The following is a 25,456-nucleotide window of genomic DNA, read 5'->3' on the forward strand; positions in this document are numbered from 1 at the left end:
ACCACCAGGAAGTAGAGGAGCTGGATTTCACCATCTGATTATCCAACTCATGCCACTAAATCCACTAGCTCTAAAGGTGAGGTCCCTGGACCAGCTGGAAATCTGTTAAAAATGCAGATTCTCAGCCCCACCCCAGACCCGATGATTCAGAAATCTTAGGGTGAGGGGTTGGCACCTGTTTTTACAAGTCTCCATGTGATTCCAACAGGTTCACACCAAAGCCCAATAATCACTGTACTAGATACTGGGATGTACTAGACTTCCCAGCTATCCCTCTGGGATACTGGATACCCCCAGGATCGTTGCAATTCACGAATCTGTACTATGTGCATAATACTTTACCCTTCTCATTTTACAACTATAAATCTGGAGGTCTGAGAGACTTTCTAACTTGTAAGTAGAGGATGGGGAGGCTCACTGTGGGGCAGACCCCAGAAGCCCTCACCCCAAGAAATTTTTCTAATCATTAGATACCAGTTCCCCTCTTACTGGTCCTGAGCCAGATCTGAAGATAAATAGCTAAGGGTCTAAGATAAATGAAAGCCACACTCTGTCCAAATAGATCAATAATGTTCTCTACTCTAACATGGATCTTCTCAGTTGACTGAGAACAGGTCCCTGCCAGCACTTATTTTAGCAAAGCTGTAGATTCTTTCCGCCCATCTTAAACATCCCAGTTTTTATCCATCACCTGGGCACCAGAGATCAATGATCTCACAGGTGTGGGGAGACGTTAGCGGTCACTGCAGCTATTAATATACCGATGGAAGAGAAACAATTTATTGTGGGATTTGTCATGCCATTGATCTGTTTACATACATGTTGCTGGAATAACAGGGTATGTGGCTATGTCTCCATGGGGAACAAATCTGACACCCTCACGATGAGAGGAAAGAGCAGGCAATGTTCATTTCGCATAACAAATCAGGTGAGCTAAGAGCTTAATGAGAGCCCGCCTCATTTAATCCACCAGAGGCTTATGAGTGACATTCCAATGTCTCTCTCCTCACCGCCTCCCTCCTATCCCTCACACACACATTACAGAGACACCTTCTCCTGGGCCACAGCGAGAAACTGATGTGAGAGAAATGCCTTAGAAAATTGATTTTTGGAAAACTTATGTCCAAACTATGCAAGAGGAACCTGGTGAAGCCACTTCCTTTTTTTGCAACATGTTCTGCATACAGTAGGTGCACAATTAGTAAGGCATATTGACGACTGCAATGTGTCCTGTCTCTCTTGATTGTCAAGGATGTCAGCTTGCTCCTGTTTGGATGCTGTCTGTATTTTACAAAAACAGTCCTATTTATTCATGTATCCCATTATTTATTCATTCATTCTTTATTCCTATGTACCAGGAATGTGCTAGAAAATGAAAGTCCAAAGAGGAATGAGTCCTCCATCTAGGCTAGGAGATCTAGAGATGGAGACTGACCAGCAACCCTGTAGAATGCCTCGCAGGGCTCCAGAATACCCTCCAGACTCCCACTGGACATGACAGCACCTTGTGAGGGACACAGTTCAGACCGTAATGCTGATTTTAAGGACAAGGAACAACTGAAGGCTCTCTGATTAAAAGACATCTTCTCTCAATGAGATTCCTCCAGGAGCTTCTACAGATTGTGACAATGGAGTTTTGCTTTCTGAGCAAACATACCCCCCATCTCTTGCTAAGATACGGGTCACAGAAGACATGACTGTCACAGGGGTGACAAGTGTGCTCTGTGGAGCAGGTGACTGAAGGTGTCAACCATTGGGACAGGCTTTCTGCTTCCCGAATAGAGCCTGTTGGGACTTGGAAGTGATACTGCGGCTTCTACTAAAGTAGATGTAGCATTGCCTGAGTGGGGAGGGGGGGGCAGGAAGCCAGGCACCCCTCACTCCAATTCCCTGGGGGGTCAAAGTGGATGTGAGTGAGGGATGTCAAAGCCATCAGTGGCTTGTCAGTGGCTGCCTAGGCAGCAGCACACATGTCCCCAAGCCCTTGCAAGGAAGGTTGGTTTGGATGCTTAGGCACTGCAGGTAGAAGATCTCAGTACGAAGGTGTGGGGAGGCTGAGAAGGACCTGTCTCCCCAGCTCCCTGTCTTCTTGAGAGGCCCATGGGCAGGAGTAACCGTGTGGCTTTTCTTGTGCTCAGAGGAGACTGCTGCACGTGAGCAACAGGTGCGCCTGTCTTTCCTCCTTCTGGTCCACATTTCATCACGTCACAGAAGAGCTCCTTAACATGTGCGCAGCAGGTCAGGCCTCAGAAGGCACCGCTTCCCACGTGGAGCCTGTGGCCCTTCGCATGCCTCTCTGATGGGGGTTTTTATCCACATTTTAGCAAGGAGGGAGAGGGACCAGAAAGTCCCAAGTCTCACAGCTGGAAAGTGGTGGAATCAGCTTTGGATGCAGGTGTATTTCTAACGAAACCAAAGCGAGGGCAGACAGAAGCCACAGGAGCCCAGGCTGATGAGCCCGGGAGGGGAAAGGCCCGCGGCGGGTGAGTGCTGTGTGCTCCAGGTCGGGGAAAGCCGAACGAAAAGGAAACCCTTCTTAGGAAGGAAGCAGAATCTTCGAGTCATCTGGTTAGGTATTTTGTTTGTTTTTCCCTAAAAAGAAAAAAAAAAAAGTGAGTTTTTCTGCCTTCTTTGTTGACATTATTTTGTTTGAATTAAACATCTGCTGTGTGCCAGGCACTGTTTTGCACGCAGGTTTCCTGACGCCAAGTCTGGTGAATTTTTCATCCGGCGCAGCTGCCTTACCCCACCGCCTGGCTCCTTACCCTCCCCTCCAATCCCTGGTGCTCTAAGTCATTCCCAACAATAAAGGACGTGGGGTTTGCAGGAGCTCCTGAGTGTGATCTTTCAGCACACCGGGTCTCCGCAGCCACGGGAGCTCAGCATGGCAAGACAGAATGCAACACTGCAAATACTCAGGCAAGCAAACCTCCTCTCCTTTGCCTGTCCCCGGCTGGGTAAAGTAGCATCCCTGAGGCAGAATGGTTTCATTTGCAATCGAGCAATCTCATGCCAGAGCTTTCTGATCAGCAAAAAACAGGCAATGCTCCTTTTCTCAGGAGCTTGCAGACATGTCAGTCTCCAAAGTCATTAATTTTCTCTCAAAGCAGCCAGGCATGTGGACAGAGGACTACAATAGAGCTCTCTCTTCCTGGAGTCGGGACCCTTGCGAAACTGCAATTTTGATTGTCACCGAATAAATCACCACTGTGTCATTTGGGGATACATACAAACAAGTGCATTGAAACAGGGAGAAAAGTGCCCTTCTCAAGAAACTCCCGTGTCCTAACAGGGTGGTTTCCATAGGCCCCCGTTCTTCCTCAGAGTCAACAGCAATGGATGAGGGTATAAACAAGACCTGCATCTTTCAAATGTTTGTTCCCAGAACTAAAAATTCCTACTTTGCATAGAGAGAAACCAAACCTGAGCTCGTCTGGCCTGGTAGCATCTGAGGGAATGCTCCTCATTTGACACCTGCAGCTGCTCATTGCTCATTTGGGAGAATTTCCTCCTGGCTCACAGCTATGTCAGGGACACCCTGCATCATCTCTTCTGAAAATCAAGTGTTTACAGAACCTGTTCATCCTGCTGTGACTTCCCGATGACCCATTGTGGGTGATCACCCCACCCCCACCCCTTTTGAAAAAAAGAGAACGTGACACCTAAGAGCAGCCGGTCAGGCTGTCTCAAACTCTTGCTCCCATTCTACAAATACTCAGGGTAAGAGAAAAACTGGCAAGAAAGGAATCTAGCAGTTCTCAGTCATTCTGTTTGCCTTGAGTGTCATTTATTCTCTGCCTTGACAGTAAGAGAAAGACACAGGAGTTGCCTTCCCTGGCTGTGCCTGGTTGCTGAGGATTAGCAACCTTGTGTCCCAGTTGGCTCTATATTTTTGCTAGGAATAGACAAAGCTGTAAATTCAAGTTTCTGAAGCCCCGTAAAAATCCCTGCAGAAATCCCTGTTGGGGGCACCTGGGTGGCTCAGTGGTTAAGCAACTGCCTTTGGCTCAAGTCGTGATCCAGGAGTCCCAGGATTGAGTCGCACATCAGGCTCCCCAGGGGGAGCCTGCTTCTCCCTCTGCTTATATCTCTGCCTCTCTCTCTGTGTCTCTCATGAGTAAATAAATGAAATCTTAAAAAAAAATAAAAAAAAAAGAAATCCCTGTTGAGATGGCCATAAACCCTTAATAAATCTCCTGCCTATTCTCCACACATCAGCTCTTTCTCTGATAGGCTGCTCTGGGCCATGGGGACACAGCTGCACATAGGACCCTGGTAAGAGTGGGGGGAAAGGGGGGTGATGACAGGCTGTATAAACCCTCCTGGTGAAAGGTGTGCAGCCCCTGAGCCTGAGGAGGCCTACCAAGGGTGTCATCAGTACGATCCTTAAACATGGAGCTGGGGTAGGACACATGCTGTGAGGGTACCTTCACGGCTTTCCATACCGTGCTAAATCAACTACTTGGTTATGAGCACTGCTAACTATGGCCCCAGGATCCTGAGAGCAGTGAAGAAGGCGCACGGAGGCTGTCTCCCTTGGCTTCTCCCCTGCAAACCCCTCTTCCTCCTACCTACTCTGTATCTTACTGGGCCTTCAACTCCTTCACCTTCCCTGTTCCAGCCCAGCCTCCCTTCCCCAGAATTCCTGGATGACTGGGCATCCATACCAAATTTTCACTCAGAGATTGCCTTGTGATGAGATTATTTCCACTTGTATATAATATCTTCTTTTCTTTTTTTAAATTTTAAATCAGATGACAAACTCTTTAGTGCCGGGGGTTAGTACCATTTCCCTCCACTCACTTTTTATGGCTGAGCCATCATGCATTCATTGCAAACACTAGAAACATAATAGAATTTATTGGTCATCTATTCAACTCATGTCTCAATCAGCATGTGAGGTAGAGATACAGACAATGTTCATGTGCAGTGAAAATAAATTACTCGGGCCATGTGGTCAGGTAAGGCCACCACGTGGTCAGGAAAGAGGCCCCTCCCCACTCCACCTCTGTGATGACATGTGTGATTTCATCATCAGCTGGCCTCGTGGTTCCTTTATGTGAAGGGAGGAGATTATTTCAGACCACCTGTGAAGGTCCCTTCCAGCACAAAAATTCTGCCAATCAACACTGGCAAATTTGCAGGATGGAAGCCCAGTGGCTGCCCAGGCTGCCTCCCAGAACAGCACTGTCCTTCTCTCTAAGGGGGGAGCCTCACACCTTCCTCCTTGTCAATCCCATCAGTTGGTCCTCAGTTCTGCCTTTTGAAGTCCCAAAGTCAGTTGAATCGCCTTTCCCATGATGGCTCCTCAGATGCTGGAATACCTGTGTCACATGCCACCCTGCTTCCCCATTAGCCTGTTCCCTCCACCCATCTGCTCATCCTCTGACATGCTTCCCAGGCTGCCCAGCGCATGAGTCCTGCGCCGGGCAGGCCTCACTGGTGGAGCTGCCTACAGTACCCCAGATGGGCCGTCCTCCGCAAATGTGCTGAACAATGGGTCTATTATCCCCCTTGTAATGGACACTGTACTTTTATTAATGCAGCTTAAAATTTCACTAGCTTTTTTTGGCAGCCGTGAGCCATTTTTAGATCCAAATGAATATGTGGATATCTAAAACCTCCTTGCCCTTTCCAGAAAAAAAGCCAAGTTTTCTCCCCAGTTCTCTTAACAGGCATTATTTCATCGAATTTAATTGATTAAATCAAAGTTACTAGCTTCTACTGCTTATTCTATTTAAAAGGGTGGTTATTCATAATAGGAAATTTTGTTAAGAATGTTTTTATACTTTGACTATGTGGCTTGAATAATAACTTAATAGAAAAAAGGACAATTTTTAGTAGTTCCTTTCTTCGGAAAACACTGTTTTCTTTGTGGATAAGTGAGAGTTCTGATCTTTGGAACTCTGAACTAAAGATGAATCTGTTTTCTATGCACCCATTTGTCATTCTGTAGCATGTAGATTATTCCAAATGTATCACACTGGGGTTTGGAAAAACTAGGATAATCTGAAAAAAGGAACTCTGAGTCATTGAGTGATGTTTCTGGGGAGAGCATTCAGCTGCTTTCTAGGCTGCTTACTTGGAAACAAAATTAATTATAAGATTCACAGATGAAGTTTTGCAGTTATTGAATTTGTATACATTTTTCAAATTCATCTGTACTTTTTAAGTAAATTTATTGCTTAGGGGTTTGTTGGGACTTAAATAGAAACAAATCATCCTAGCCCTTTACAATAGTAACTCTAGGCTGGATTTAATTTTGAGAAGCATGCCAAAAACTTCTTACTCCAGTTTGCTAATTAATATCTTTACAGATGCAGTGGTGTCATTACAAGTAAAAGTCTTGAGGCCAAGAGGGTCCAACCTGGACAATTTGATGAAAATGTAAGGCCTTCATGCCAATGAAATATGAGGATGCCATCAAATTATTCAACCATCAAATAATTAGGTTTCAACCTGTTGTTCTATAATCCCAGTGATATATATTTTTCTTTGTAGAAAGTGAAATTAATCTGGAAAAACCTCCTTGGAAATGTTTGTGAAATCTTGTGGTCACCCAGATTAGAGCTGTTCTCCCCAGGACAAAATGAGCCTTTTCTCTGACACCTGTCATTTTAAGCTACCAGGGCTATATCTTGGATTAGGAAACATCACCAGCTGTTCCTGGAATGCTTGTGTGTGTGTGTGTGTGTGTGTGTGTGACATTTTGATTCTTGTTAGTACCGTTTTGAAAATAACATGTTTTTCTTATAAATGTTATATACATAAAATCTTCACTGCAGAAAATTAGAAAAGTAAATAAAATATAAAAGAAGAAAAATCATCTCAGCATCATAGTCAACATTCTGGTATATTTTCTTATTACTTTTTTTTCTATTCATGAAACATGTAGGGTAATTTTGAAATAAGACATCATTTTGTATATACAAAATACAAGGCTGTGAGTTTCTTTTTTTCTTTTCAAATTATAAAGTAGGCAATTCTACGTATCATTTACTATTGTTCAAGTATCTGATGTTCAATGGCTATATAATTTCCATATATATGCACATAAATATATAAATATACATATACATATATCTCCTAATTTAGCACATTTGGGTGTCTTCAAACCGTTTGCTGTAATAATGCTGTGAGGAATATCTTTGTGCATCCATCTTTGACCAAGTATCTGACTATTTAGAATAAGTTCCAAGAAGTAGAGTCATTAAGTTTAAAGGAATTAGTGGTTTTTTTTTTTATGGCTCTTGATATATATGAACCTAATGCTTTTAAGGAAACTTTCCTCAGTACAAACTCATTTCAAGACTGAACAGGAATGCCTTCTCACTTTATACTTTGCAGCACTGAGTCTTATTTTCCATCTGTCAATTTTATATGAAACAGTCAATTCTCATTTTAATTTGCATAGCTTTGATAATGACTTGTGAGAAACTTTTCTATGTGATATGTACATAGGTTTTTTTATGAACTGACTTTTCTTGTCACTTGCCTAGGCTGTGAATCTTATTAACCTTTACCCCTTTTTAAGAGATCTTAACAGTTGACATTTTAAAAGCCAACTTTGGACTGCATCTGTTCAGGATATATTGCACTTGTAAACATAAGTTCATTGTGGCTCAAGGAGGGTTCAGGCTAGTGATTCTTTCCAAAGCACTCAATGTACTGGCCATTCAAGCAACAATTATTTCTTCTTTTGTCCTCACATCTCATTGGCTTAGATAGTATTCAAGCAAATTATACAATGTTAAGAATGAATTTGGAAACAAAGAAAACTTGCTTACAGAGCAATGATTCAAGGAGCAGAGCAGACCTGGATGGGCCTGGGTATATGTTAGAGAGGTCTTCAAGCCCAAAGAAGGATGCGGTGCACTGGCCCCAGCCAGTTTATCTCACAGGGGAATGGGGAGTAAGGGCTGATGCATCCAGCCAGTTTGGTGAGTGGAGCCAGGCCAAGAGGGTCTCCTGGACTTCATATGCCCAGAGGAAATTGACCCTAGGTTTCTCTTCATTTCTTCTTTCCTCCCTTTCACTCTCTGGTTCACCCCTAAGCTTTGAGAAGGTGAGTCATTCACACTCCCTTTTATTTTGCTACCAGCTCTTTGATGCTATTCTCCAGCAAGACTTCTTGCAATTTTTGACAGCCATTAGCAAAGTCTAATAATGACATGCAGCAAACTCATAAAGTTCTGTTGCATGAATAAGTAAGCAAATGAATAAATGGATGAGCTGCCAAATATGTTAATCATAAAAACACAACAATTACTACCCAAAGACTAATGTTCAGTCTCTAACAAGGGAAAAAAATACGCTTCTAGAAGATGCACACTGACAATCTATGGAGTGACAACTGAGGACATTTATGTCCCCCAAAAAGGGACATAAAGCAATGGCCCTGTCACCATGGCATTTTGGTGGTGAAAAAAGCCAAGTGGCTGTCCATATTTGGGGTTGTCAGATAGTAAGTTTATGTACTTTCAAAATGAAGACAATTTGTGATCCAGCTATCAGATCATGAGCAGAATTGATAGGAGAAAAAAATAGTGGGAAAATAAGTTGAGTAAAGAGAATGATGGAAAAAAAATCACTTGGAAGTACTGAAGGAAATCCTTTTTTGCATTGTAAACTGGGACATATTTACAAAACAAAAGGCAAAACAAATACTTTCCAAGGGTAATGTGTTCCCAGTTACATAGCAAACACTCCCAGCCACTTGGACAAGCAGGTGGGACACTCACCTCCAAACAGTAAGTGTAGATGCTGGGGATGCAGTGTTTGATGTCACATTACCTCCCCAAATGGCTTGCTCCATGAAAAATCAACTGTTAGCAGATATCAGGAAATGTGTCACATGCATTCTCATAAAAACATTTAGAAGGGATTTGCTATAAAACCTCAGTATAAACAGTCAACAGGAAGTTTCCAAGCATAAAATCATGGTAGAGATTATTTGCTTACCAAAGTGCATTTTATTGGCCTCTGAAATCTTGCTTCCCCTATACTTGCACCTTCTCTCTAGGTTCAAAATGATCAAAAAATGATCTCAGTTGTAAACAGAGGCATCAGGCATCAGAGTACTTGCCAATGGGATGAGCAGAAGTGAGGCATGTCATTTCTAGGCCACCTGGTATGCTCCTCTCTGGCTCTTTCTCCCCATCTGCCACCGTCAAGACCAGAGCTGCTTGAAAGCTTTGTGCTGAAGGTGACAGGGTCTCCATTAGCCCAAATCCCTGGATGATTGCATGGACCCGAGCCCCTGCATCCCCATTGGCTGGACTTTCTGTGACAAGGAAGTAAACTTCTGTTGGTTGTTAAGCCACAGGTGTGGAGCAGAGGGCCATGCCCACTCCGACATATCTTCTTTTTCTAGCCAACAGAGTGGGTATATCCCTGAACTATGGACAAGGAGCAGTGGTGGGCAGGAGAATGAGTCCACTAGATTATCACAGGCGCTAGGGAGGTAGGGCCTGGTGAGAAACCACTCAGAGAGCAGACCCAGCACTCTGCTACCCACTCCTGGCACACACCTCCTCTCTATTCATCAGTGGGGGATCTTTCTCAATGAGCTAATATAGATGACAGAGAACACAAATTTTTTCTCCAGTATTGAGGGACTTTGAGTTATTCCTCAGAAGACAGCTTGGTTCAAATGATTATATGGGTAATACAGTTTCTCCTTTTTCCTAAATCACATGTTTTATAATTTTGTCTCAAAGTAGCATTTTCATGAAAATCATCAAGAAAGTAACACTAGCAGTGTTCCTTAGATTGAACTGTGGCTCAAGATCAAGTGCCACCCTGCAATACATAGGAACTTGTTTCCTTTCTGAGTTTCATGAATCAAGGTGAAGCATTAAGAATATTTATGTGGATCCAAAATGATACTATCTTAGTTTGAGTTCCTCAGAAGCAGACCATGAGAGACATCAGAGGGATTCCTTAGTATTCCCAGGAAAGGCCCATGGTTGGGGAGTAGAAGAGAGGAGGGAAGAAAGCCAAACAAAGCTACAGTATCCACTAGAGACCCCTGGCAGCCAGTGTCCACTCAATGCCACAGGGAGTTTGGGGCAGTGGGGTCACATGGCAGAGTTGCCCTGAGGGTAAGAAAGCTCCAGTGTTTATAGACTCTCATACTGTCAGTCCTTTTATGAAGAGTGGACACCTCAGGGCAGCCCTTGTGTCCGGGGCTAGGGGAGGCCTTTGGGGAGCCAGGATTGAGGGGATAAAGGCAGAGCACTCCCAGTATCCCCTATAGACAACATGAATAGAGTGGGCAGAGGATTGTCCCACCCCAGTACTCCACCACGTTGTGCTGCTGTCCCTGGGTGGCTGCTACACACAAATTAGGTCACCCCACTCATCATTTTGTTCTCTCCAGCCACTGCCTCCAAGCCAAAGCTGAAGTGGAGGAGGGCAGCTGAGACATAGAGGGTGGCTATGGTTGACCACCAGAAACCCCACTCATGGGGGCTGTGGGATCTGCCGGGTGGCAAGCCCCCCCCCCCCCCCCCCCCCCCGTAGCTGGCTTGGCGTTCAGTGTCAGTACTCTACAGAGAACACTTTTATGGATATTTTCATACAGGCTGAGCTTCCTAGGACTAACAGTCCTCTGTTTTACTTTGTTTTCTGCTCTGACTTCTGTTCCCTGGGCATGATTTTAAGGAGTCTGTATTTTTATATGAAGAAAAAAGAAAAGAAAGACAAGTTACCGACTTATCTACATATATTTTCATTTAAACCCTAGTGCCACCTTGTGAAAATTTATCAAATGGTGTATCCATGGTTTGTGCAATTGTCTGTTTTAGTTATAGTTCCATCAAATGCTGAAAAATAAGTATAATTTTACATTTTACCTTCAGAGCATGACCAGCATTCACGGAAAATTTTCCCCTTGCCTCACACTTTAGCTGGAGCTCTTAAGTGACAAGGTGGATATCCTTCTGCCAGTCTAGATGTTCAGATCTGGGCTCTTTGACTTGTCCTGGAGGCCTTGACACCAGGTGAATCGAAGAGATGGCTTGCCAGGTTCCTAGCAGCCACTGCCTGGGTCAACCTGGCTGCCAGCAGAACTTAGGTCATAGAGAAGGTGGAAAAACCCAGAATGATAAAAAGGAAAATACTATCAATTTTCCAAGAAGATGATTCTCAGATATCACAAGAGTGGATCTGAAAACAAAGTAGCACTCACTCAATTATTTATGGGACATATTTAGCTCGCTGGAAATATTTTGCAGTTTATAAGCAGAGCTAACTGAACCCTATTATTCTGTTTGTTTGCATGGCCTACATATTCTGGAAGAGAATTCTGAAGGAAGGTTCTATTGCTGAACAAGCAGATGGGAAAGATACTACTTAATCTTTCTGAGTCCTGGCCTCTATGTGTCATTCCTCTCAACTCCCCACATCTGACCGAAAATAATGCTTAGGACCTAGGGTTCTAGACCTCTTCTCACCCAACATAGCATGCATGCCTTGAGCAATTCCTCTCTGTTCTAAAATTCCCTCATGTCTGAAAGCCTTTTGAAGAAGAAATGTTAAAGGAAAACAGAAACCAGGTCGAAAAAAACGATGTTATTGTTTTTTTCAGTTGGTCGAGTACCAACTACTAACCACTCCAAGTGCATTTTTCTAAAACTGTCACCCATTCTTTCTCAGGGACGTGTGAAGGGATTTAAAATAAATGAAATCAGCGTTCTTTCTCTCCCACTGACACACGTGTTCCTTTTCTCAATGGATGGCTTTTCCAGGACCAATAACTACTAATAGAGGTCTATCACCAATTCTGACTGCTATGATTATTTTTGTCTCCAAGGGGAATATTACTTTGTAATTGAGAGCCTTCCGAAATTGCATCTGGCTCTACTGAAAAAAGACATTTATTGAGGGCTCCCAAGAAGCCTGCAACTTAATCTGAAACTATGATTAAAACATACACCAATCAAAGGTCCAATAGGATACAAGCGTGACATTCAAAACATTTCAATAAAAATGATTTTTTCAGTAATAGAAATAGCATATTTAATTTTGAGGGGCATAAATGTGAGAAGCAAATGAACATCACTCACGACCCCCATACTTAAGAGGTAATGACTACGTTGTATGTGTGTACTATATACGTATATATGCACACATATACAGAATTCCATTGAATGCAATTTCATATTTGCCTTTTCAGTTTATATGAAACTAAATCTTCTCATACCATCACATATTCCTTTAAAAAATGTGCATTTTTAGGGAGTGCACTTGTCATGAAGAGCTCACAGTCATGTGTGGCAATGTTGAATCACTATATTGCACACCTGAAACTAATATAACATTATGTTAACATAGTGGAATTTAAATAAAAACTTAAAATAAAAGAAAGGTGCATTATTTACCACTGACAGAATGACAGGAAGAGCATCTTTGTAGCCATCTCTCAGCCAAAGAAAGAAAATATTTGGATCCTGCTGAATTCCTTTGTGCACCTCTATCAGTCGTAAATCATTTTCCCCCACTGAGAGGCAACTGTCTTGCAGATTTTGGTGAATACTATCTTGTCCATTTCTTTATATCTTCCCCTCATGTATTTTGGTTCCTAAGCAAGATACAATGGGATTTTTTTTTGTACTTTTAAACTGAAAAAAAAAATGCCTTAGTTTTCTTTATTTTGCTTTTTATCTTCTCATTATTTTGCAGACATAATATTTTGTTTGGAGGTTCATGAATGTGGATTTGTGCCACTTAGGCTGTTCACACTCACTACTACCTGGTGAGCTGTGAAGTATCCACCAGCCCTCTAGTGCACTGCTGTTTCCTGTGTGTTTCCTTTAGAAGCATCATTGCTATTACCATTCTTGGCTGTGGAGCGTTTCTCTAGGAAACTATACCTGGAGTGGAATTGTGGGGCACTAGACGTTGCCCATTGTGCATAGATTTCATATAGCTTCGTGGACTTATTGTCAGACTCTCAGATTTTTACCAGGTTGATGGGTATAAAATATTATTTCACTGTGGTTTTAATTAACCTTGCCTGTTACCTAAAAACACAGTTTTCATAGATGCATAATACTCTGTCTTAAAAAGAGATCAAAACTTATTCATTTTCCCCTTATTACTGGATATACAGTGTGTTCTCAATTTTTCACTATATCAACAATGCTTCTCTGAATATCATTGTACATCAAATATCCTTTAATGGAGGAGAAGCTGATCACTATTCCTTAGGATAAATTTAGGAGGACACATTACTCCAAGTGCTTACACTGGCTGCCCAATTCCCTTTCATGAGGACACACCCGTTTCCTCACCATGGAGCCACTTCTGAGTGTGCCCATCTGCTTGCACTTCCATAAATACTGGTTTTTAAATTATTTAATAAACAGTATTTATCAATATGTGAACAATTGTAACTTGTTTAAATTTGCATGTTACTCCCTCACTGGTGAGTTCAGTCTTACCATTATATGTTTGTTGATTATCTTTATTTTTTATTTTGTGAATTATTAACACATTCTCACTGCCTATTTTTACACTGACTGTCTAAAGAAAGAGATAGCTTGATCCTTGAAGATATTGTCGTTTAAAACTGATTTTCGATCAACACAATTGCAGGATAAGTTCCCCTAAGCAAATGAGCTATTTTGTAAAATGGTGTATGTCCAGAGTGGATATTATTAATCAAGTCACATGGTACCATTAGGAGGATAATTATTATATGGACGTGGAACTTTCAGACTTTGGTTTTGATTTTAGTTTGAGCCAGGTTACCTGATAATGTTTCCTAAGGACTATAAACCTGGCATTAATAAGTTCAATGTTAAAGGTAAAGTATGTTAAAAGAATATTTTCTATAAATCCAGGGTGTGTGTTTAGCTGAGAGAAATCTCACTGGACCAAGATAGCTCCTTCCAATATACTCACGCACAGCCTTGTGGCAAACTTCATAATTAAGTGTGATTATAGATGAGAATATAATTCAAAGCCTTGGCAATTTTCTACTAGGACCCAGAGCCATAAGAAAGAAGTTCACTCTAGCTAAGAGAAAAGTCATAAAACAAGCTGGTAATGAAGCTCATTTGCAAGGGAAATGCAGCATTTGTGTGAGCTGAGCTGATTGCTTTCCTTAAATGGGAAAAAGATTGTCATCTTTTCAACCTGATAGGAAGGCTCTGATATCTGTTTCAGGAAGACTCTGCCTGTCTCCCCAGTCTTCTTTCCCTCCCTACACTGGGGTGAGAAGGCCCAAGATGTTGACATGGCACATAATTAAATGGCAATCAACTCATAAATATGCAAGAATGGGGAGAAAATCATTAGTTTGAAGTCAAATGAAGTAACTATAAATCTGAGAGAAATGTAATGAAGCAATTAGAAGTCTGAAGACCAAGTATCTTAATATATCTAGAGTCTAACCTTGTTATTCACAGGATTGTCGACCCTCACACAACACAGGGACTAGGGGCACTGGCCCCCACATAGCCAAAAATCCACGTATAACTTTGGACTCCCCCCCAAATTAACTAACAGCCTACTGTTGACCAGAACAGAATAGTGCATTAACACATATTTTGTATGTTATATTTATTGTACACTGTTTTCTTACAATTATGTAAGCCAGAGAAAAGAAATTGTCAAGAAAATCATAAGGAGGAGAAAATACATTTATAGGGCTCTATTTTAGAAAAAAATCTGAGTGGATCCAGGTAGTCCAAAGTCACGTTGTTCATGGGTTCATTGTAGTTATACTCTATAAAGTCACCTCAAACACTAATTTAGTGAATACTGAACCTCTGCTGCTAGAAGAAATATAGAATTAGGTTTCTGCAAGCTTCTGGTCAACAGATCAATACATCAACTTATTTTCTGTGTGCTTCGTTTTAAGGACACCTTATTTAATATACACTGTTGAATCATTGACATTGAACTCATGGCTAACAGCACTCTAACTCATGCGGGAGCGAAGCACATCTCACACTCCTGTATTCTTCATAAGGCATCTCTCAGCCCCCCTGTGCTTGGGAACACAGGCACCACTTCAGCACAGCCCCGAGGGCCATTTTAAACACAACGTCACCATCAAAGAGTTCAAAGATGCAAACAATTTCATAGTATGAAATAGCCTGGGAAGAAGATGCTTTTTTACAGCATGAGGGTTGGAACAAGAAGGCAGACCAGTGCCTTGTCCCACCTGGATTTGGAATGAGCACATGAGTCAACTCAAATCCCCTGCACCCTGTAACATGTCTGTGAACCACCAGGAAAGCACCCAGAGTATTGATTTGGTGACTGCAAATAAACTTCAGTGAGTGGGTGAATTCACAAATACAGAGTCCATGAAAGATGAAAGATAAGGACCGACTGTATTTTTACTGTACCGTTCCATCATGGCAGACATTAGTTGTTTCAGCCTCTGTTCCTCATTTTTTCCTGATAATGTTACTTAGTTTTTCCTGAGATGCTCGCCTTCCTCCACAGTGAGCATTCCCGACAATATTTCAATTAGTAATCCGGTTCTCTTATGACCAAAGGATGGACATGCCATTCAAGCCAGACCAGTAAGAATATCCATTCTGGGCATGTGAATCTTGAGTTGAGTGATACCTGGAAAATGGTTGAAGTTGATTCATGCAGACAGTGGCACCTACAGGACTTGGTCCTTTGGTTCCTATGCTCTTGAGCCCCACATGTCCTTTTAGTTTCTTCCTTGACTGTGAGCTACCTCTCCTATCCTTCCATTAGACTCTTCTTCTGTTTAGTTAGCCAGAGTGAGTTTCTATTGATTCTGCCTAAAGGGTCTTGACTAATACACATCCTGAAAAAGGGTGGGTGGGAAGGCGCCTGTCTTGTTTTGTCTCCTTCCACACAACTGTACCAATTTCTGCTCAAGGAAGCAGGCTCCTATTATTTGCATATTTTAGGGCCAGGGAAAGTGGCCTTCAAATGAAATTGTGCGTAATTACAATATACAATACATTTTTAGTGCATATGTTTGGCATTTTTTTAAAACAACAAAATACCCATTGATGGAAAAGGACACAAAGTATGCACATCAATCTGGCCATCTTCAGTGACATCTGTTGATGGGTAAACCTCAAGAACCTCAGAGAGCCTGTCCTCTGGTTTCTTTCAAGAGTATTGAGGGCATTGGGCAGCAGCTGGTGGAAAATAGAAGGTTCTGGAAAACAAGGACTCCTATCCTCTTCTTTCTTAATGCCTTACCTCTGGTGAGTAAGGCAAGACCTCTATTATTACTTCCCATTTAAATGAATGGCAAAATTCAATATATCCAAAATTGCTTTAGTTAAATGATTGGCCTTATCATTATTGTTGTTGAAATGGAAAGTTAGGTTTATAACATGAAAGGGTACTCCCAGATATTTTTATATGAAAGGTGATGATAAAATTAAGCCAACTGTTTTGAAGGCACATGTCCCTAAAATCCTTGTGAATCTATTCATCCATTTAATGACCATTTAACAAGTATCTGCTGTGTTATAGGCACTGAGCTAATCATTAAGGACACCAAGATTCATTCCTTGAATTCATTCCACTCAGTACTGGCTGAGTGCTTCTGCACTCAGGAAATCCAAGCTTCTGCCTATAGGGGATTGCTCATTCTGGTGCAAGAGGTTTACATGTAAACAAATGACTGGAAAACACTCCATTCATGTTACTTTTGTGGGCCTTGGCTACTCAGAGTGTGTGTTGAACTAGCAACACATCACCTGAGAGCTTGTTAGCAATTGCAGGAGGTGATGAGGAAAGAGGTAGTTTAAAAGTAAGTCTGGAGGGACAAGTAGAATTATCAAGCCAGGCCAAGAGTTTTGCCTTTAGGAGTGAAGAGCTTTGCTTTTCAGAAAAACAAGTCCGGCAACTACACTGAGAATTAATGGTAGTATGGAAATTTGGGGTGACAAGAAAACTATAAACTAGACAAAAGACAGGAAGACTAGGTCCATCAATCCCAAGGCCTTTCTTATTTCTATCACACTGTAAGTGACTGTACTTTCCAGATACAGTCCTTTTGAGCTCCTTCATTGACAATTAACATGGTTCTAGAACCTACCATGCTGGCTGTGTTACCAGGCTGTGCGGGGGGCTTAGGATGAACAGTTTGTAGATTTGCCTTTCCAAACACCTCCAGTCAAATTGGCAAGGTTGGAATGTTGAGTGTGTACCTGTAAAAGATGACTGTAATACAAGAGTACATACACCTAGTGCCAAATAAAAGGTGGAGTTGGTAAATGCTATGGGAAGAAGGTGATGTCCCTTGGCCACAGATGTTGAGGGGAGTCTTTAAAGAAGGTGGGGCTGAAGGTGGATCTTGAATGACCTCTCCACTCCTGTCAGGAGAAAAAAACTCACAGGCTAATTCTTACTTGTTCATTCAAGGGCAGTTCTAAGACTATAGGAAGAAATATGAATGAGGCACAATTATAGACTGAGGATCTCTACACTCTGGTGAAGAAATATTGCATTATTTAATTTTTCTAAAACATATGAAAATCCTGCCCAAGTCTCATTTTCCAGGAGGTAGAGGAACTTCAACTAAGCTCTGGCATTCTTCGAAGGGAGTGTATATTGCTTCCATGCCAAACTTGGGATTAGGTGGAAAGCTACGGACCTAGGGTTCCACTCCACCTGGAGGGATGGACCATCCAGCATCTCCAGGCTGACGCCCTGCCTCTTTCTGGGATACTGAAGTGGTGCTTCAGCTGCTCCCATGCCTGCAAATCTGTCTTCTATCTCCTCACCCCAGGTCTGCGTGGTGCTCCTTCACCTTGCCTTTTAAACAGGGTTGAACTTCTATAGTAAGTGGAAAAAAGACCCCAAAGATGTCCAAATCCCAATCCCTGGAACTGGGAATATGCTACCTTATGGGCTGAAAGGGACTTTGCAGATGTGATTAAGGATTTTGAGGTTGGGAGATTATCCTGGGTTGTCTGGGTGGGTCACTATAATCACAGAGTACTTGCAGGTAAAGGGGGAGGGGAAGGTGGGAGAATCAGAGAGATTTGAAGATGCTACGCTGCTTCCTTTGAAGATGGAGGAAGGGCCATGAGCCAAGGACAGAAGGTAGCCTCTAAAAGTTGGCAAAAGAAAAGGAACAGATTTTCTCCTAGAACCTCCAGAAGGAACGTAGCTCGACTGGCACCTTAATTTTAGTCCAGTGAAACCCATTTTGGACTTCAGACATCCAGAACTCTTAAGTTAGTGGATTTGTGTTGTTTTAAATCACCAAATTTGTGTGAATTTGTTATAGCAGCCATAGGAGACTAATACAGGCCTCCTTTCCTGAGGAGGAGCAGAGCGGAGGAAAAAGGGAATCAAACCTCCCCATTCTGTTTCTTGCTAGAGTGTTAAAACATGAGTCAGGGACTTAGCCCACTGTCACACGATGTGGAGCCCAGCCGCCTCGGGAGGGAAGCCTGTTCTGTCACAGAAGGAGCTAAAGGCTGTTTCTCAGAGATGTTTTGGAAGGAGTTCCTGCTTTTGTGTGTGTAGGAGGTGGAGTGAGGGGGAAGGGTTAGTCTAGAATGTCCTCTTCTGTGTTTTCCATACCTGAGTTTCCATTATTTTGAATTAGAAAAGAAAGACTGCTTTTCTTCTTTATGCTCAAATAACAAATCCCTTGTTCTAAAAGCTGGATCTTTTTTTGGTTCTTTTTGCATTTGGAGATGGTAATGTAAGCTGCCAAGATGGCTTATAATCCTTTATTTGAATAACATTCAAATAGCAAAAGGGGCTTACTTACACCACACGTGGTATATGTGCTAATCGGGTTCATTTTGCATTTTCTACAAGAAGGATTTTTTGAGCATTCCAAAGCAAGCCAGCATCCTGAGATCCAATGAACCCCATGAGTCCAGCTGCATTGGGTCTGGAGCCCCAGAGTGAGATCTGAGGAATTTTTCAGCCTCCTGAATTGTAGGATGCTCTCTGAGAACACCGGGAACTCGGGTTCATTCCCCACATATGCCAGGCGTGGAGCTGGGACAGAAGTGGGAAATACGCCTCGTGTGTGCTGGGGGCCTTGTGAGCCTCCCTTCTCTCATCTGTCAAACTGGAATAACAACACCTGGGAACGTAGGGTTGTTGATAGGACCAAATGAGTGTGCAAAGCACAGCGCCTGGCAGAAACCGAGTTTCCTGGATCCGCCTTGTCCAGCTTTTGGTGCTTGTTTCCCATTTCCAGTGACTAAGTGTCCATCTCCTTTCCAGGCAGGGCCAAGGCCTTCAAATTAATTGAGTATAGCTCGTTTTAATTTTTCTTCCTCAGAGAACTTGAACATTAAATGTGCTGCCCAGAGAGGGGCATGATTAACCCAGAGGAAAGCGGGTCAAATGATGGTGGTCTGGGTGCAGAGCGGCAGGGTAAAGAGGACACTGGCCTGGGGAGATGGGGCTGGGATCGGAGGACATCCCTGGACAGCTCGCTCAGCACCACACAGAGAGTGTACGTAACTACCTTCTGTCTCCTGGGGGGTGGCCTTCAGGCACAAGGGAGCTGAACAAACAGGCCTGGCTCCGTCCAGCTTTCCCTTGAGAAGAACCAGGGCCTGCCCTACTAATGGCAGCCTGCTGGCACCCTTTTCTTGGCATATATGGCACCCCAAAACAAAATAAAAACCAATGACCTGAAAATGGAATTGTATTTCTTCTTATTCTGGGTAGCTGCTTCTAACTGACACAATGATCCCCACACCTTTCCCTAAACACAAAAGCCCCCCTGTCTGCCGGTCAAACATGCTGGTAGGCCTTCCAGTTCAACTCAAGCACACTCCAGAGTCATTTCCCAGCTCTCAGGAGCTTATGTTGCCTCTCTCAGCCTTGATTTTCCCAAGCGAGGCTGTTAGGCTGGGGTCACAACGTTTTGGGGGGACTCCACTGTTTTTTGTTTGTTTGTTTTTTTTTACCTATAATCTTTAGACTATATGTAAAAACTGAGGGCTCTATAAGGAGCATTCTTGAGCTAAGGACTTTTTCTGACTCTCCTGGGCTAATGAGATGTGTGGAAGGTTGCCCAGACTCAGAAAAATGTCACGTCCTCTGTTTGCAGGAGTGCCTGGACTAGAATCACCACATTTTTAGCCCCTTGAGCTACTGACCTGTCCTTTTTTTCCCACGATCACTCCCCACTCAACACCAGATTGGACCACCGGTAATAAAGTAGTCAATCCACAATCTCCCACTTTTAACAGGCAGGAATTCCAAGGATATCATTTCTACATCTCTCTGCATGCCCCGAGAAAATTCTAAGCTTCCCCATAAGCCTGTGTTTGTGCGCTTACCCCTTACTCCTTCCTGGTAGACAGACTGATGCCCTGCCCACTCACCCACCCCCAAAGATATCTATGTCCCAGTTCCCAGAATCTGTGAATTTGTACCTTCCATGGCATAGGGGATTTCACAGGTGTGATGAAGTGAAAGCACCGGGATGGGGAGATGATCGTCCCTGAGCCTGATGTCATCACAAGAGTCCTGATCAGGGAAAGCGGGAGGCAGGTCAGAGTCAGAGAGAGAGAAAGAGTCAGAGAGAGAGAGAGAGAGAGAGAGGTGACAAGAAAGCACACAAAGAGACAGCAACTTGGAAAGGACTTGCCCACAGGGAGTCGGCTTGGAAACTGGGGAAAGGGCCTATGAGCCTGGGAACACGGTGGGGGGTGGGGGTGGGGTGTCTCTAGAAGCCAGGATAGGCAAGGGATGGCCTCTCCCCTCGGGGCCCCGGAAGGAAGTGTCAGCAACTTTCTCTTAGCCTGGTAATACCGGAGTCAGACTTCCATCTACAGTAGTGTAAGATAATAAACTTGTGTCATCTGACACACTCAGTTTGTGGTGACTTGTACCAGTAGCCGTAGGACACCAATATGCTCCTCCAAAGTAAAATCAATACATTCCATTCAATAAGAAGATATTTTTTTTTTAAAGATTTTATTTATTTATTCATGATAGTCACACAGAGAGAGAGAGAGGCAGAGACACAGGCAGAGGGAGAAGCAGGCTCCATGCAGGGAGCCCGATGTGGGATTCGATCCCGGGTCTCCAGGATCGCGCCCTGGGCCAAAGGCAGACGCCAAACCGCTGCGCCACCCAGGGATCCCGAAGATATTTTTTTTCAAATAGCTATGGCTTCGGACAATTTGGGTTCATAGTAATCAAGCCCAAGCAGTGTAACGTGTCTATTCTGAAACCACTTTTTAAGGAAGGATGGAGGACAGCGCTTGCTCCAGGTCCCACGGTTAACGAGGTGGCACACCAGCTCCAGAGGTTGAGCCTATGGGTTCCTCTGACTGTTTCTGGGAAAGGTGACTCAGTCCCTTCTTCCTACTGCATTTTGTCCCATGGCTTCTCCTGCATCTGCTCTAGTAATGTTGTAACTCCCAAGCCCACCCCACATGCGCCCAGGCACACACACACACACACACACACACACACACAAAGAGGGAGTTTTCTTTAATGTCACCCCTCAGTTGAAATCACCTTTCCAGATAGAATGATGCCTAAATTATCTCAGTTTCAACGTAATTCAGTTAAAAGTCATTTCTTGAATTATGCATTGTGTTGGCTCCATACGTACAAAGATGTGCAGGAGCTATATGCACCTTGAATACATCAACCAGATGGGGTGAGAAGAGAAAGGAGAGGCTGATCTTAGTTTTATTTATTTATTTAGAAATATTTTGCTTATTTATTAATGAGAGACACAGAGAGGGACACAGGCATAGGGAGGAGAAGCAGGCTCCATGCAAGGAGCCCGATGCGGGACTTGATCCCAGGACCCCGGGATCATGCCCTGAGCCAAAGGCAGATGCTCAACCGCTGAGCCACCCAGGCGTCCCTGATCTTAGTTTTATTACAAAGGTGCTCAGATAACAAAATGCTACAACCTCCCTAGATGAGGGCTTTGCTGTCGCCTTCTAGAAGCCTCCTTCTCTTGGGTTCTATGAACAACCATCTATCTCTGAGGCCCTCAGGATCTCCTTCCCTAGGGTCGCCTTCCTCTGGCCCCTAATGGGGTCCAGCCTGGGGCAACCTTCACTGTTCGTTTCACACATTCTCTCTCAGAGGTAACCCACCCTCCAGACCCAACCTCACAGCTCTGGGCCAAGATGACTGCTCTTGGATGTGGATGCAGACAGACATACACAAGTCTGTCCTTTTCTCATCCAGGCGGCCATGCACCTGCACCCCACCTCTGTCAGTAGCTCTGTCATTTTCTGAAGCTTGAAAGTACGAGTTGTACAGGACTTGTTGCTCCTTACCTCCACTCAGGTCCTAGCCCACTGCTTTGTTGCTCATTTTTACTTTAGCTCTCATGTGCTGAATACTTGCCAAGGGAGCCGAACATTGTAGTCCATCATCTTATCATTTCCAGAAAACCCTACGGGATACGAGTATTAATTCCATTTTAAAGAGGAAGAAACAGACACCGAGTCAAGTCTACACAAGCTGCCACACAGCAAGCCTGAGAGTCAGCCCAGGTGTGTCTGACTTGATTTCTGTGTTAATTATGTTTTTAATTTTTTTTCTATTTTATGATATTTTGACATCTCAGGGCCTTGTGGGCCTGGGGAGGACAGCCCCTCCCAGGGTTAGCTATTTCCTAGAGATAGCAAACAACCAGCCTCAGAACATTTCTTTGATATGCAAACTAACCAGTCTGGAGCCTGGAGGCCCCCCCATTCACTTCCTTTAGCAAACTGTCACACACTCAGACAATATACCACCCCCACCCCTCCCTAATGCACCCCTGAGCCAGATACCAGACAACTGGGGACCACCCCTATGGCCAGGTCCTACTGAAATTACTCAGGCTATGCCATCCTGAGTTTATTCAGCATGCCACCCCTGCATCACCCATTTCTTACCAGGAAAACCACAACAAAGGCCCTGGCCCCTGCCTCCCCCTCACTTCTGCCTCCAGACCCACCCTGGTACTTCCCCTGGCAACCTTGCAACACAGGCATGCCCCCACCCTCTTGGGAACTTTGAGTGATGACTCTCCTTTCAAGGCCTTATCTCCCTGTCATCTTACCACATCCGATTAAAACAAAATCCTGGGGACATTTTAAAACAACTTCCTGTTTTACCCTGCTTCTCTCCATGTCCCCTGTGCTGATCTCTTAACCCTGACCATTCTCCTTAATTTGTATGTCTAGTAGCCGCCTTCATTTCAAAGCAGGATCAGAACCAGCTCAACCTTCATTGCATGTTAGAATCACCGGATGAACTTGTAACAAAGCCACACCTCCCTCACTTCACCCAGAGATCCCGAATTACTTGCTGTGCAGTGGGGAAGTCTCATACTTGGGAGGGCATCTCACTCACCTGAAGGACTGATTAATACAGACCGTGGCCAAGTACTGCGGCATACTTCTGGAGGACAAGGCACTGGCATGCTGAATGAAGCAGGAGTGGGGACCTTGGCTTCAATGTCCCCTGCTGTCATTTACTAGCAAGGACCCCCCAGTCCCTGGGAATCTTCTCTCTGCTGTAAAATAAGGAGACCACCTGCCAGACTTACCTTGCTGGGAGCCATGAAAAGCCCATGAAATCCTCGTTCCATTCTGCCCAGAGGAGGGATGGGGGAGGCAGGGACACACAAAGTATCAGCAGAAACTGAATTGTCCCATAATCAGAGCCCTCGCTCACCAATTTCTCCTGTTTATAAAAGGCCATTTTTAGTTCTTTTTCTTTTTCTTTCTTTCTTTCTTTTTTTTTTTTTTACCGACCCTTTATAGTTTCTTTAAAATAATGCTATGAAAAAGCCATGTATAACATTGACCTGAGGACATCGTTAACTACCCCAAGGGAATAGATTTCTCTGCTTGCTGAATATCCAGGGCATCTCCACTCTCAATTTTTCATATATTCCTGTGAGTTGTCTCTCCACTGCTGCCCGGGAGGCAGACGGATCGCACGCTCAGTGGGGACTCCGCTTGTTTTCCCACACTCTCCGGGATGAAATACAGACACGCTGTTCTCAGCTCCCCCAATTTTCCTGACTGAGTATGTTCCAAATCATCCCAGACCATCTGTGAATTGGCTCACACTAAATCACTCTGTCTCCTTATCTCCATGGAAGCCTTCTCTTTCAACCCCTTCCTTCCCGGGACAGCGTGTCCCCAGCTCCTCCTCTGCACAGCACTCAGGGAACCACAGGATGCAGAGAATGGAAAATCCCGAGAGCAGTGTCCTGAAGTGTTTCCAGCACTTCTGCCTGAAGCTAGGAGACTGTCTTTGATAGGTTTGGAAGAAGGCTCCAGAATGTAACAAACCCTACAAGAATTTTAAGGGTCTCTACTCTTATGAATCTTTCTAGGATGTGCTTTTCCTTTTAACTTGGGTCCCTAAGGCTGCTGGGACCTGCAAATTCAAATCCAGCTAACCTGATGCCCAGGATCCTGCCAGGGTCAGGAAATGGTAACCCACCCTCTTCTGAAAGGGACACAAGCACTTGAAGGCAGATTAGTTCTCATAGTTTATCCCATGGTTTTCAAACTTCAGTCCCTGGAGTCCCCGGGGGGTTCCCACAGAGCTGTCTGAATCCAGCCGTTAAGAGAGCAACTCCCTCCCTCTCTACTGAGTGGTGGTCATCTTTCATACAGTCTGTTTGAGATCTTGTCTGACCAAACGGAGTGCAAGGAGGAGTGAAAAGTGATCCTCTTCAAAATAGTCCCCTTTCTCCACTTAAAATATTGTTTCATTGTTTTTAACTGGAATATACGCAGATGATTAAAGAAGTTAAATAGCAGTGGAAACATGTAAAGAAAAGTGACAGTGGGGTTGACAGGCCTATTCAAAACCATGAGACCATCTCCCGTGTTCAGCCCCATGTCCTGAGCCTGCTCCAGAGCTGTGGTTCACGCCTGAACCACAGGGTTGGCCAGGCTCACTGAACTCCTTCATCTGCTGTTCTCCCTCGAAACCAGGCCAACCTGCACATTCTCCCCCCTCTTATCTACTTTCCTTCTCCCATCATTCTGTTGAAGTGTCTTGTCTCTTAGTGACTCTCTTCATTAAATTTGCATTTATATGTTATTTATTCCTTTCCTATAATTTTATTGGGATCTCTGGAAGAAGAGGAGATAAAATGTGTTGGTTCAACCTGTTGTCTTTAACCATCTCAATCTAGAAAGCGTTTTCGATGTCAAATTTCAAATATCTTCAAATTTAGTGCCAGTATGTTTTCTTTACATCATGGCTTTGTTGACCAGAGATAAGTCTGGTTCCATTGTTTTAATCTGATGTTTTTGGTTATGGAAGATGTGGCAGTGACTGTGTTGGGGCTCAGGTATAGTGTATGCCAGAATTAGTGGTTGTAACAGGTCAGGATCCCTGAAAATAGACCCCGAGACTCTGAGATTTTTGTGAAGGTTTTGTGGGAGTGCTCTGAGGATCAATATCCATGGGGAGAGAAAGTGGAATTGGGCAGCAGAGGCTCCAGTCCATCCCACAGGGAACTCTA

General features: G+C 43.7%; 1 long non-coding RNA gene across 2 annotated transcripts; it reads right to left on the reverse strand.

Annotated features, from left to right (window-relative positions):
- Positions 1-831: 831 nt before the first annotated feature.
- LOC106559419 lies at positions 832-23,706 on the reverse strand. 2 transcript variants are annotated; one of them, XR_005365200.1, is made up of 3 exons: positions 23,513-23,706; positions 22,251-22,369; positions 832-2,592 (listed from the first exon to the last, which is right to left on the reverse strand). It is a non-coding gene; the product is annotated as an uncharacterized LOC106559419 (long non-coding RNA). The 2 variants fall into 2 exon arrangements; XR_005365199.1 differs by having other exon boundaries at positions 23,317-23,706.
- Positions 23,707-25,456: the final 1,750 nt, after the last annotated feature.

Source organism: Canis lupus, chromosome 10 (genome assembly GCF_011100685.1).
Source record: "Canis lupus familiaris isolate Mischka breed German Shepherd chromosome 10, alternate assembly UU_Cfam_GSD_1.0, whole genome shotgun sequence".
Classification (NCBI taxonomy): Eukaryota; Metazoa; Chordata; class Mammalia; order Carnivora; family Canidae; genus Canis; species Canis lupus.